Here is a 13565-nt window from a genome sequence, read left to right as displayed (position 1 = left end):
ACCTGATGGAGCTGAAAAACACAGCATGAGAACTTCGTGAAGCATACACAAGTTTCAATAGCCAAATCAATAAAGAGGAAGAAAGGATATCAGTGATTGAAGATCAACTTAATGAAATAAAGCGGCCAGGCGCGGTGGCTCAAGCCTGTAATCCCAGCACTTTGGGAGGCCGAGGCGGGCGGATCACGAGGTCAGGAGATCGAGACCATCCTGGCTAACACGGTGAAACTCCGTCTCTATTAAAAATACAAAAAAATTAGCCGGGCGTGGTGGCGGGCGCCTGTAGTACCAGCTACTCGGAGGCTGAGGTGGGAGAATGGCATGAACCCGGGAGGCGGAGCTTGCAGTGAGCTGAGATCGCGCCACTACACTCCAGCCTCGGCGACACAGCCAGACTCCGTCTCAAAAAATAAATAAATAAAATAAAATAAAATAAAACAAGAAGACAAGATTAGAGAAAAAAGAGTAAAAAGAAAAGAACAAACCCTCCAAGAAATATGGGACTATGTGAAAAGACCAAATCTACATTTGACTGGTGTACCTGAAAGTGACAGGGAGAATGGAACCAAGTTGGAAAACACTCTTCAGGATATTATCCAGGAGAACTTCCCCAACGTAGCAAGGCAGGCCAACATTCAAATTCAGGAAATAAAGAGAACACCAAAGAGATATTCCTCAAGAAGAGCAACCCCAAGACACATATCATCAGATTCACCAAGGTTGAAATGAAGGAAAAAATGTTAAGGGCAGTCAGAGAGAAAGGTTGAATTACCCACAAAGGGAAGCCCATCAGACTAACAGCAGAACTCTCGGCCAGAAGAGAGTGGGGGCCAATATTCAACATTCTTAAAGAAAAGACTTTTCAACCCAGAATTTCACATCCAGCCAAACTAAGCTTCGTATGTGAAGGAGAAATAAAAGCCTTTACAGACAAGCAAATGCTGAGAGATGTTGTCACCATCAGGCCTGCCTTACAAGAGCTCCTGAAGGAAGCACTAAACATGGAAAGGAAAAACCGGTAGCAGCCACTGCAAAAACATGCCAAATTGTAAAGACCATCGACGCTATGAAGAAACTGCATCAACTAACAGGCAAAATAACCAGCTAGCATCATAATGACAGGATAAAATTCACATATAACAGTATTAACCTTGAATGTAAATGGGCTACATGCCCAAATTAAAAGACACAGACTGGCAAATTGGATAAAGAGTCAAGACCCATCAGTGTGCTGTATTCTGGAGACCCATCTAATGTGCAACGACACACATAGGCTCAAAATAAAGGGATGAAGGAAGATCTACCAAGCAAATGGAAAGCAAAAAAAGCAGGGGTTGCAATCCTAGTCTCTGATAAAACAGACCTTAAACAGTGGAAGTCCACTCCAGACCCTGTTTGCCTCAGTTGGAAATGCAGACATCACTGGCCTTCTGCGTCAATCTCGCTGGGAGTTGCAGACCAGAGCTGTTCCTATTCAGCCATCTTGCTAGAAATCAAGAGTAACAAGATTTAATATTGTAGTTGCCTATGATGACAAGCCTTTGAGGAAGTCTCACTAACCATTTTGAGCCAATTATCTTGAGTTGTTTACAAAAAGACCAAAAGAGACAAACAAGGCCATTACATAATGGTAAAGGGATCAATGCAACAAATATATCCTAAATATACATGCACCCAATACAGGAGCACCTAGATTCATAAAGCAAATTCTTAGAGACCTACAAAGAGATTTAGACTCTGACACAATAATAGTGGGAGACTTTAACACCCCATTGTCAATATTAGACAGATCAACGAGACAGAAAATTAACAAGGATATCCAGGACTTGAACTCAGCTCTGGACCAAGCAGACCTAACAGACATCTACAGAACTCTCCACCCCAAATCAACAGAATATACATTCTTCTCAGCACCGCATTGCATGTATTCTAAGATTGACCACATAATTGGAAGTAAAACACTCCTCAGCAAATGTAAAACAGCAGAAATCACAACAAACTGTCTCTCAGACCACAGTGCGATCAAATTATAAGTCAGGATTAAGAAACTCACTCAAAACTGCACAAATACATGGAAACTGAACAACCTGCTCCTGAATGAATACCAGGCAAATAACAAAATGAAGGCAGAAATAAAGATGTTATTTGAAACCAATGAGAACAAAGACATAACGTATCAGAATCTCTGGGGCACATTTAAAGCAGTATGTAGAGAGAAATTTATAGCACTAAATGCCTACAAGAGAAAGCAGGAAGATTAAAATCAACACCCTAATATCACAATTAAAAGAAGTAGAGAAGCAAGAACGAACAAATTCAAAAGCTAGCAGAAGACAAGAAATAACTAAGATCAGAGCAGAACTGAAGGAGACAGAGACACGAAAAACCCTTCAAAAAAAAAAATCAATGAACCCAGGAGCTGGTTTTTTGAAAAGATTAAACAGAATAGATAGACCACTAGCCAGACTAATAAAGAAGAAAAGAGAGAAGAATCAAATAGACACAATAAAAAATGATAAACGGGATATCACCACCGATCCCACAGAACTACAAACTACCATCAGAGAATACTATAAACACCTCGATGCAAATAAACTAGAAAATCTAGAAGAAATGGATGAATTCCTGCACATATACACCCTCTCAAGACCAAACCAGGAAGAAGTAGAATCTCTGAGTAGACCAATAACAGGTTCTGAAATTGAGGCAGTAATTAATAGCCTACCACCCAAAAAAAGTCCAGGACCAGACAGATTCACAGCCAAATACTACCAGAAGTACAAAGAGGAGCTGGTACCATTCCTTCTGAAACTATTCTAAACAGAAAAAGAGGGAATCCTGCCTAACTCATTTTATGAGGCCAGCATCATCCTGATACCAAAACCTGGCAGAGACACAACAAAAAGAGAATTTCAGACCAATATCCCTGATGAACATCAATGTGAAAATCCTCAATAAAATACTGGCAAACCGAATCCAGCAGCACACCAAAAAGCTTATCCACCACGAGCAACTTGGCTTCATCCCTGGGATGCAAGGCTCGTTCAACACATGCAAATCAATAAACATAATCAATCACATAAATAGAACAAATGACAAAAACCACGATTATCTCAACAGATGCAGAAAAGGCCTTCGACAAAATTCAACAGCCCTTCATGCTAAAAACTCTCGATAAACTAGGTATTGATGGAACATATCTCAAAATAATAAGAGCTATTTATGACAAACCCACAGCCAATATCACACTGACTGGGCAAAAACTGGAAGCATTCCCTTTGAAAACCAGCACAAGACAAGGATGACCTCTTTAACCACTCCTATTCAACTTAGTATTGGAAGTTCTGGCTAGGGTAATCGGGCAAGAGAAAGAAATAAAGGGTATTGAATTAGGAAAAGAAGAAGTTAAATTGTCTGTGTTTGCAAATGACATAACTGTATATTTAGAAAGCTCCATCTCTCAGCCCAAAATCTCCTTAAGCTGATAAGAAACTTCTGCAAAGTCTCAGGATACAAAATCAATGTGCAAAAATCACAAGCATTCCTACACACCAATAACAGAGAGCCAAATCATAAGTGAACTCCCATTCACAAACACTACAAAGAAAATAAAATACCTAGGAATCCAAATTTCAAGGAATGTGAAGGACCTCTTTAAGGAGAACTACAAACCACTGCTCAACGAAATAAAAGAAGACACAAACAAATGGAAGAAGATTCCATGCTCATGGATAGGAAGAATCAATATCGTGAAAATGACCATAATGCCCAGAGTAATTCATAGATTCAATGCTATCCCTATCAAACTACCACTGACTTTCTTCACAGAAATGGAAAAAACTACTTTAAAGTTCATATGGAACCAACAAAGAGTCCACATAGCCAAGACAAACCTAAGGAAAAAGAACAAAGCTGGAGGCATCACGCTACCTGACTCCAAACTATACTACAAGGCTACAGTAACCAAAACAGCATGGGTCTGTACAAAAACAGAAAGATAGACCAATGGAACAGAATGGAGGCCTCAGAAATAACACCACACATCTACAACCATCTGATCTTTGACAAACCTGACAAAAACAAGAAATGAGGAAAGGATTCCCTATTTAATAAATGGTGTTGGGAAAACTGGCTAGCCACATGCAGAAAGCTGAAGCTGGAATCCTTCCTTACGCCTTATATAAAAATTAACTCAAGGTGGATTAAAGACTTAAAACGTAAGACCTAAAACCATGAACACCCTAGAAGAAAACCTAGGCAATACCATTCAGGGCATAGGGATGGGCAAAGACTTCATGACTAAAACACCAAAAGTAGTGGCAACAAAAGCCAAAATAGACAAATAGGATCTAATTAAACTAAAGAGCTACCACACAGCAAAAGAAACTATCAGCAGTGAACAGGCAACCTACAGAATGGGAGAAAATTTTTGCAATCTATCCATCTGACAAAGGGTTAATATCGAGAATCTACAAAGAACTTAAATTTACAAGAAAAAATCGAACAACTCCGTCAAAAAATGGGCAAAGGATACGAACAGACATTTCTCAAAAGAAGACATTTATGTAGCCAACAAACTTATGAAGAAATGCTCATCATCACTCGTCATTAGAGAAATGCAAATCAAAACTACAATGAGATACCATCTCATGCCAGTTAGAATGGCAATCATTAAAAAGTCAGGAAGCATCGGATGCTGGAGAGGATGTGGAGAAATAGGAACGCTTTTACACTGTTGGTGGGAGTGTAAATTAGTGCAACCACTGAGGAAGACAGTGTGGCGATTCCTCAAGGATCTAGAACCAGAAATAACATTTGACCCAGCAATCCCATTACTGGGTATATACCCAAAGGATAATAAATCATTCTACTATAAATACACATGCACATGTATGTTTGCTGCAGCACTATCCACAATAGCAAAGTCTTGGAACCAACCCAAATGCCCATCAATGACAGACTGGATAAAGAAAATGTGGCATATATACATCATGGAATACTATGTAGCCATAAAAAGGATGAGTTCCGTGAACCCGGGAGGCAGAGCTTGCAGTGAGCTGAGATCTGGCCACTGCACTCCAGCCTGGGCGACAGAGCGAGACTCCGTCTCAACAAAAAAAAAAAAAAAAAAAAAAAAAAAAAAAAAAAAAAAAAAAGGATGAGTTCATGCCCTTTGCAGGGACATGGATGAAACTGGAAACCATCATTCTCAGCAAAGTAACACAAGAAGAAAAAAATCAAACACCTCATGTTCTCACTCATAAATGGGAGTTGAACAATGACAACACATGGACACAGGGAGGGGAACATCACACGCTGGGGGCCTGCCAGGGGGTTGGGGGCTGGGGAAGGGACAGCATTAGGAGAAATACCTAATGTAAATGATGAGTTGATGGGTGCAGCAAACCAACATGTCACATGTATACCTATGTAACAAACCTGCACGTTGTGTACATGTACCCCAGAACTTAAAGTATAACAACAAAAAAAGAAAAAAAAAATCTTGTTACTCACTGAATAGTTGGCCAATGTTAATATTATTACTACTTTTTACTTACAAAAACTCCACACACTTCTGTTAGTTTTAATCAAGATGTTCAGTTAAAAAATAAATAGTTCAAGATCTTACTTTAAAAGGAGGCACAATTATCTATGGATTTTTCATTTATCCACAGCAATTTCATTTAGCATAATGGATAAATTCTCTTTCCATTTTCCCCTCTACTGTCCACTCTGAAGTCTCTGGGATCAAAGCACCCCTCATCAGCAGCAAAGCAAAATGCTTTGTGTACCAGCCTGTTTCTTCTCTACTGACTATTTGCCTTCCTTGATCCTTTTACTTCAATCCTTTTATGTTAACCAAGTTCCCCACCTCTGTTTGAATTAGTATTGCTTCATAATAAACCAATCCAAATTTAGTGGCATTAAACAATGATTTTACTTTGTTCTAGGATTCTGTGGTTTAAGAATTGAGACATCACGGAACAGAGACAGCTTGTTTCTACTTCATGATGTCTGGGGCCTCAGCTGGGAAAACCAGAAGGCTGGGGGCCATAATCATTTAGGAGTTTTCATTTACAGGCTACTGGTAAATGTTGGCTATTAGCTGGAACCTCAGCTAGGGCTGCTGATCAGAGGACCTATAGGTGGCCTTACCATAGGCCTGGGCCTTCTAACAGTACGGCAGCCTCAGGGTAATCAGACTTTGTACACGGCAGCTCAGGGCTCTAAAGGTGAATGTCACTGCACGTGAGCCAGAAGCTACACTGCCTCTTATAACCTAGCCTCAGAAGTCACAGTCTCACTGCCCCCTGTTCTATTGGTTAATATAATAAAAGTCTGCCCAGATTGACCCTACTTCTCAATGGAAGGGTGGCAAGGTCACATTACAGAAGAGAGTATGGGATGAGAGGTACTATGGTGACCATCTCTGAAAAATACAGTCTGCCACTTTCTCCCATGTACTTCTCATGCTTAAGTATACTTTGATCTGATTTTTTAGGGAAAAACCACCTCGGAGACTAATATTTTAACTGAGGCTCATGGTAACCAGAGGGCTCGGCATAGTGGCTCATGCCTGTAATCCCAGCACTTTGGGAGGCCAAGGCGGGAGGATCACTTGAGGTCAGGAGTTCGAGACCAGTCTGGCCAAGATGGCAAAACCCCATCTTCACTAAAAATACAAAAATTAGCTGGGCGTAGTGGCGCACATCTGTAGTCCCAGCTACTTGGGAGGCTGAGGCAGGAGGATCACCTGCACCCAGGAGGCGGAGGCTGCAGTAAGCCAAGATTGCACCCCTGCACTCTAGTCTGGGTGACAGAGCAGGACTCCATTTCAAAAAAAAAAAAAAAAAAGAAAGAAGATAACCAAATGCTTTCATCCACATCCAGCCCCAAGCTTTCCTGTTCAGCATAGCTGACTATTTATCTACTATAAATGGCCAGGAAATCTGGCCTCCAATAAGCTGCTGGACCCAGCACTGATCACTCTGGAGGAAAAAAAGCAGCCACTGACATATGGCAACTGGCCTGGCACTCGATGCTGGGCCTTGGTGTTCTCCCGATGCACATAACAATTTCATAAACTGCCACTATCAGACAAGGCCACTATGTGACCACAGTGACCAAGAAAAAAGCAAGACCACCTCATAATTGTATCTGAAGAAACAAAACATGAACTTTGACCAGGCCATAAAAATGACCAAACACTCTGCTATCCTGGTTAACAGTGACTGTTGCTACTTTACCAATTAGCCTCCTTCTGGATAAGATTCATTAAGATACCAAATCACAGAATTATTCCCATTTCCTAACAGAGTCCAATCCAGGGCAAAGCCTCACTTATTTAAATCTTGCCCAAATTCACCTAACACAGATTCAAATCCCATAATAAGTCCTTGCTGACACCCTCCAACAGAGAAGCACCACAGCACCCATGGTGTGTGCTCTCCCTCAATGTAATGCACTGAGCAATCAACCCAACCTGTTCAACCACAGGTGTGTTCCTGGTGGTCTTGGGCTAGAGGGCACTGACAACTCCTCTAAGGACCTTGCATAAGAAAACTCATTTCTAGCAGAGGTCACTTCCCATCCCCTGAATTCTAGCTTTCAGTCAGACTTTCGATTTGGCTCTTTTACACTGCAGTTTTGGCAGACAATTATATAAACTCCTTAGACTGCCAGAAGCTATTAAATTGCCCCTAAAGTTTTATATGTGTGTGTGTGTGTGTGTGTGTGTATCTTAAATATATGTGTATATGAAATCTGGTCCCCCAGGTTTCCTCCTCATCACCTTATCAAGTGCAGAAAGGTTATTCCAATAACAGTGGCAACAGCTGCCCTGTCCCCAGCACGGTCACAGGACCTAAAGGAAATATGGCTTCACACAGAGTGCTTAAGCCTCTGCTTTGGGAAAAGCAATAGGTAGGCACAGGACATCTCAGTTGCAGATCCCAGATTCACAATCCTATTTCTGCCACCTCCTCCTCCTCCTCCTCCTAGTGTATTCTTCATTTTTATCCTAATCTTATTTTGCAAAGAAAAAAACGTGACAATATCATTACCCTTTTCCTCCTTTCCTTTACAGTTCTCATTTGCTTGATTCAAGGACTCTTACCCTCAGAAAAACCGTTCCAAAGAAAACACTAGACCTCCATAACCTAGTAGTTCAGTGCCAGACCAGAATCCCCACCCAACTTCAGGTCAGAGACACATACTGATTTAAAGTTTAGTTTAAGGAATCAGCTGTAGCACACAGAAAATATGGACTGGAAACAATCCCATCTCAACTTGAATTCTGGAGTAATCGTGTTTGCTGCTTTGACACTCTTGACCCAAAATTCTCCTTCACAACCATCTGTAAACTCTCAGGGTCCCTGAGATACTGAATGTTCATGCAACAAAATTAAATCATTACTACTCGGGCATCATTTAGGAAATGGAGCTGCAGAGTTCAAACTTACATAGGTTTGTTTTATCTCCTCACATTTCACGGAAAATAACACTGCCTGTAAGACTAGGTGTGGATTTAGACAGAGATGAGGACTAACGTGGAGGGGCAGGGTAAGTGCACAAGCATGAAGTGAGAGGCTCACCAATCACGTGGAAAATCTGATTAATTTTCAGGAGTCATATGTGGTTGTCTTGCTGACTCCTTTGGAATATGGATATGATAGAGAACAGATTTCTGTTTTTTTTTTTTTTTTTTTTTTTTTGAGATGGTGATTCACTCTTGTGGCCCAGGCTGGAGTGCAATGGCACAATCTCGGCTCACTGCAACCTCCGCCTCCCAGGTTCAAGCGATTCTCCTGCCTCAGCCTCCCAAGTAGCTGGGACTACAGGCATGCACCACCACACCCAGCTAATTTTTGTATTTTCAGTAGAGACAGGGTTTTGCCATATTGGCCAGGATGGTCTCGATCTCCTGACCTTGTGATCTGCCTGCCTTGGCCTCTCAAAGTGCTGGGATTACAGGCGTGAGCCACCACACCCAGCCTGAGAACAGATTTCCGAAACATCCAAGGCACTGGCCATCCTAGCACCTTGCTGGCCCCTACAAAGACTCACAATAGACTCAGGCCAGTTTGTATGGACTTTTTGGTTGTCTTTTTATGTGTGTCTGAGTGTTTGGTTTGGAGTTTCACTTATTTTGTTTTGTAACTGGCCTAGCAAGATTTGGGATGAAGCATTGACTAGAGTCTAGAATGATCAGTGAAATTTCTGAAAATGTGTCCTAGCCTTTTTCAGGGTCATGGAAGGGGGTTTGAACAGGAGGTATAACTGTGGACTGCCACCCTACAGTAGTCTGTTTAGGGCCAACCCCTAAAGGAAGGCTTCAAATTAATCTGTAACACAATGAGATTTCTGATTCTGTGTTCTAGAGTAAATAAAATGATTACAGTCACACCTTGCATAGCAACAGGAATATATTCTGAGAAATGTATCATTAGGCAATTTCATTGTGAGAACATCATAGACAGTACTTACACAAACCTAGAGTGTGTGTGTGTATATATACATATTTTTTCTCATATGAAAAACAAAATGTCACAGTACCAATAATGAACATCAATCATTACCCCAACTGATTTGCAAGGCCAGTATCAAGTGCTGTATATCAGGTTTCTATATATGCTCCATTATAACCTTATGGGACTACCAGCATATATGTGGTCCATCGTTGACCAAAATGCCACTATGCAGTGAATGACTGTATTTCTTCTAAAAGGAGGGTTTTATTGGTGGGGGGGAACTACCTACCAATTCTGACTTCTTATACTAATCTTTCTCTGTCAATTAGCTTGTCACATTGTCTTTTTAATTTTTAACCTCAAACATAATTTATTATCAGAAATTAGGAACACTTCATTTTTCATTGTTGACACAGTGGAGGTGTGAATTCCACTGTAAACAACTACTTGAATATATAAAAACCAGCAAGGGATTTGAATAGAAAACAGCTACTTTGTGTTTTTAACCAATTTATGGTATAAGTCACTGTGACAACTACAATGGAGAAAAACAATTCGCTTTGTTTAGTTCAGGAAGATGATCTTTGCTCGACCATGCAAAACATACAAACAACAAAAACACATCCATTTTATTAAAGACTTAAATATATGACCTGAGACCATAACACTACAAAAAGGAAACCTAGGGAAGAAACTACAGGACACAGGTGGGCGATGAATTTTGGGGTTTGACCCCAAAAGCTCAAATAACAAAAGCAAAACTAGACAAATGGGATTATATCAAACTAAAATGCTTCTGCACAGCAAAGAAAACAATTAACAGAGTGGAGAGACAGCCTACAGATTGGGAGAAAATATTTGCAAGACCTACTTCTAATAAGAGGTTAATGTCCAAAATATATAAGGAACTCAAACAACTCAATAGCAAAAAGACAAATAACCTGATTAACAAACGGACAAAGGACCTGAATAGATGTTTCTCAAATGAAGACACACAAATGGCCAATAGGCCTAAGAAAAAATGCTCAACATCACTAATTGCTAGTGACATGCAAATTAAAATCACAGTGATATATGACCTCACACCTTTCGGAATGGCTACTATCAAAAAGATGAAAGATAACAGGCCAGGATATGGAGAAAAGGCAACCCTATACATTATTGGTGGGAATATAAATTAGTACAGCCATTATGGAAAACTGCATGGAGGTTCCTCATAAAACTAAAAATAGAATTACCATACGATCCAGCAATCCCACTTCTGAGTATATATCCAAAGAATTTGAAATCAGTATGTCGAAGGGATATCTGCACTCTCATGTTCATTGCAGGATTTATCACAATAGCCAAGTTATGGGATCATCCTAAGTGTCCATCAGAGGATGAACAGATAAAGCAAATGTGCTATACATACACAATGGAATACTATTCAATCTTCAAAAATCAGGAAAATCTGTCCATTGATGAGCCTGGAGGATATTATGCTAAGTGAAATAAGCCAGGCACAGAAAGACAAATACTTCATGTTCTCACTTGTATGTGGAATCTAAAACAATGGAACCCACAGAAGCAGGTAATAAAATGGTGGTGATAATTCAAAATTTCATACTGCAAAATAGCTAAGAGTACATTTCAAATGTTAACACCACAAAAAAACTATTAAGTTCCATGTTGAGTCATTTTTGTGTAAAAAAAGATAAATATTTTAGGTGATGAATATGTTATTTAGCTTGATTTAATCATTCTACACTGTATACATATAATACCACTTTGAACTCCATAAATGTATACAATTTGTTAATATACAATAAAATTATACAAATATAAAAATAAAAAGATTTTCTAAGCAGTGTCAAATAAGTCAATTTTATTTCATATCTACTGTGTCTGAATTCAGACATGGCTGACCTTTAGGAGTGTGCCTAGCCTTCCCTATGGGAGATTTTTCTTTTTTTCTTTTTCTGAGACAGAGTCTCGCTCTGTCACCCAGGCTGGTGTGCAGTGGCACAATCTTGGCTCACTGCAACCTATGCCTCCCGAGTTCTAAGGGATTCCAGGAGATATTCTTTCAGATTCATTGTCAGCTCTGTTTGGACCTATAGTTCTCCAAGTATGGCCCCATGTCCAGGAGTATCAGCATCTCCTGGGAACTAGTTAGAAATGTAAATTCGGGGATCCACTCCTGACCAACTGTAGGGGCAACTCTGTGGATGGGACCTAGCAATCTTTGTTTTAAGAAACCCTCCATCTGATTCTGATTCACAGGAAAGTTTGGGAGCCACTGACTTAGACTGCTATACTGTTGTTTATCTGGTAAACAAAGAGGCTGCTTTTCTTGTTCAGAAGCTTTAAAATATTGCTTAGGATTTCTGGTGGGTGCACAATTCCCTGCTGTGAACCGAGTTTGCTAGAAAACCAAATAACTGGCACCTCCACTGTAGTCCTACCCAGAGCTTGCAGGCTTTGCACTCATGTAAGACTGACTCTTCCAGAGGGGCCTGGAAGTGCCAATGTGATGGACAAATGCTCTTACCAGAAATAAACTAGCTGTGGGCGCCGGGGGCGGTGGCTCATGCTTGTAATACCAGTACTTTGGGAGGCCGAGGCAGGCGGATCACTTGAGGTCAGAAGTTCAAGGCCAACCTGGCCAACATGGTGAAACCTCGGCTCTACTATAAATACAAAAATTAGCCAGGAGTGGTGGTGGGCGCCTCTAACCCCAGCAAGCCGGGAGGCTGAGGCAGAAGAATCGCTTGAACCCGGTAGGCGAAGGTTGCAGTGAGCCGAGATCACGCGACTGCATTCCAGTCTGGGCGACAGAAGTAGAGAGACTCCTTATCAAAAAAAAAAAAAAAAAAAAAAAAAAAAGAAAAGAAAAGAAAAGAAGAGAAAAGAAAAATAAACTAGTTTTGGGCCTTAAATGCTACTCAGTTCTCCAGTTCACCTCAACAGGGAGGGAAGGTGCCTGGAGGAAAATTGCACTTCGTTTTCGCCCTGCTTATTTTGTCTTCAAAATATATGTTAAATCACCACATCAAAGAGCCGTTCCAGATCTCAACTCCCAGGTGAGTTCGGTGGCACCCAATAGGTTTTCATAACACAGGATCTCTGTCTCCCTGTATTGTAATAGCCTGTCTCCAAATGCAGATAGTAACCGGCAGGCTGTAAATGTCTAGGGAAAAGCCTAATTCCTTTCCTCATCCGGAGCCTCTAGTGCAGTACCCAGCACAGAGCAGGAACTTGGTATTTTGGTAAGGGAAATCAATCAACGCATCAATAGCGGAATCTGAAACCAGCGACCCAGATCTTTCCATAAAATCATTCTGCCGAGATGGGATTCAGATGTACTGGTGCCCTGCAGACAACACGTTTTCGCCCTGATTTTATCCTCCATTCATCTGTCCGCCCCCTCCCCCATAGACCCCCGCCTGTCCCCAACCAAAAATAATAAGATTCACACATCTCAGTGTCAACACACACAACACAGTTGACACGCCCCTTAATCCTACAGCTACGCAATCAATTCTCGCCGCCGGGTCCGTCCTCTTGTCAGTTCCTCCGACTCCTCATCCCCTCGCAACTTCCGATCCCCTATCACTTCCGTTCCCGTTTGCCTACTCGGCTGGAAGCAGGATGTGTCTACGCCTTCAGTCCATAAGAAGTGCTACAAACCTCCGCCTCGCTCGCTTTCATGACGGCGACCCACGGCCCCTGTCTTATGGCCTCGGAGAGCAGCGGCAGTCGCAGTGACCGGACCCTCGCCCATCCACCGCCCTCCCTTATGCGACGGACAACGGAGCTCCCACAATCCTCTTTGCTTCCGCTCTCGCCATCCGCCCTGCGCTCAGCCGCCCCCCTCCTCGCTCCCACCCCGCCCCGCGCCGCCGGCCTCGACATTAACCCCTTTGTGGTCACGTCCGTCGGCTGGTCTGTTTGGGAGAGCCAGGCGACTAATCTGGTAAAGCGACCAAAAAAAAAACACAGGTAAAAAGACCTAAAAGACTTAGTCATCTATTGGAACATTTCCCCAGTTTGTTTTTAAGTTGGCTTGCAAGCTTATCAATCATTCTCAAACAGGAGCTTAACTTACTTAGG

The 13565-nt window shown here is 41.4% G+C and overlaps 1 protein-coding gene across 3 annotated transcripts in view; it reads right to left on the bottom strand.

Annotated features, from left to right (window-relative positions):
* Positions 1-13288, bottom strand: part of SLC25A53 (solute carrier family 25 member 53) — a 56024-nt gene extending 42736 nt beyond the window's left edge. Inside the window, exon 1 of one of the 3 annotated variants that reach the window (XM_023203021.2) lies at positions 13143-13288. The gene's annotated coding sequence lies outside the window, so the exon portion shown is untranslated. Of the gene's footprint in view, positions 1-1363; positions 1381-12003; positions 12127-13142 lie in introns of those variants that run through there. The other 2 variants (XM_023203024.1, XM_023203023.1) reach the window with 2 other exon arrangements.
* Between the last annotated feature and the right edge of the window lie 277 nt (positions 13289-13565).

This window comes from Piliocolobus tephrosceles, chromosome 12, assembly GCF_002776525.5.
Source record: "Piliocolobus tephrosceles isolate RC106 chromosome 12, ASM277652v3, whole genome shotgun sequence".
Classification (NCBI taxonomy): domain Eukaryota; kingdom Metazoa; phylum Chordata; class Mammalia; order Primates; family Cercopithecidae; genus Piliocolobus; species Piliocolobus tephrosceles.
Note: the sequence above shows the minus strand (reverse complement) of the source record. Positions and strands in the feature narration are given on the sequence as shown.